This window comes from Orycteropus afer, unplaced genomic scaffold, assembly GCF_000298275.1.
Source record: "Orycteropus afer afer isolate SDZICR_OR568_19922 unplaced genomic scaffold, OryAfe1.0 scaffold00041, whole genome shotgun sequence".
Taxonomy (NCBI): Eukaryota; Metazoa; Chordata; class Mammalia; order Tubulidentata; family Orycteropodidae; genus Orycteropus; species Orycteropus afer.
Window position 1 is genome coordinate 7,947,543 of NW_006921628.1, and position 839 is coordinate 7,948,381.

At 41.8% G+C, this 839-nt stretch overlaps 1 non-coding gene across 1 annotated transcript; it reads right to left on the reverse strand.

The window, feature by feature from the left end:
- Positions 1–312: 312 nt before the first annotated feature.
- LOC122149704 lies at positions 313–419 on the reverse strand. Its single transcript, XR_006163283.1, has one exon. It is a non-coding gene; the product is annotated as a U6 spliceosomal RNA (small nuclear RNA).
- Positions 420–839: the final 420 nt, after the last annotated feature.

The window sequence follows — 839 nt, forward strand, 5'->3', positions numbered from 1 at the left end:
TTGAACCACCAGCCTTCTGGTTAGCAGTCAAGTGCCTTTAGCCACTATGCTATCAGAGCTCCCTATGCCGTAAATTAGAACCCCTAAGTTTGCCCCTATTTTTACCTTGAGGAACTTTATAGTTTTAGGTTTCACATTTAAATCTTTGATCCGTATGGAGTTAGGTTATGTGTGGTGTGAGGTATGGATCTTGTTTCATTTTTCTGCAAATGGATATCCAGTTTTGCCAACACCATTTATTAAACAGATAATCTCTTCCCCATTTAATGGATTTCAGCCTTTTGTCAAAGAAAGCTGACCATAGGTCAATGGATCAATATAGAACACTTCACGAATTTGTGTGTCATCCTTGAGCAGGGGCCATACTAATCTTCTATGTATTGTTGCTAGTTTGGTATATGTGCTGCTGAAGCAAGCACTCCATAAGGTTATTAATGGCTGATTTTGGGGGAAGTAGATTGTCAGACCTTTCTTCCAAGGTGCCTCTGGGTAGCCTCAAACCTTTTCATTAGTTGAGGGTGTTGACTGTTTGCATCATTCAGGGATTCTCACTTACCCCTACTCCTTTGGAAAAGGTGGTTTTCAGAATCCTTTACACACACAGCACTAGACAGCTGCTACATGTGGAGGCCATTGGTCTCCTGTGGGCCAAGTGAACACCTTCTTCCAGGCTTGGTTAAGTGAGCATGGAACTGAATACGAGGGTTCCTTGTGGTTTTGCTAAATTGTATCGTGGCTTAAAAAGCCTGTCCTTGCATGAGACACACATTTATGATTTCCTACTGCTTTCTCTCATTAGGCCCCATACCTCTCTGATTTTTTTCACTTGCAACTAGGAA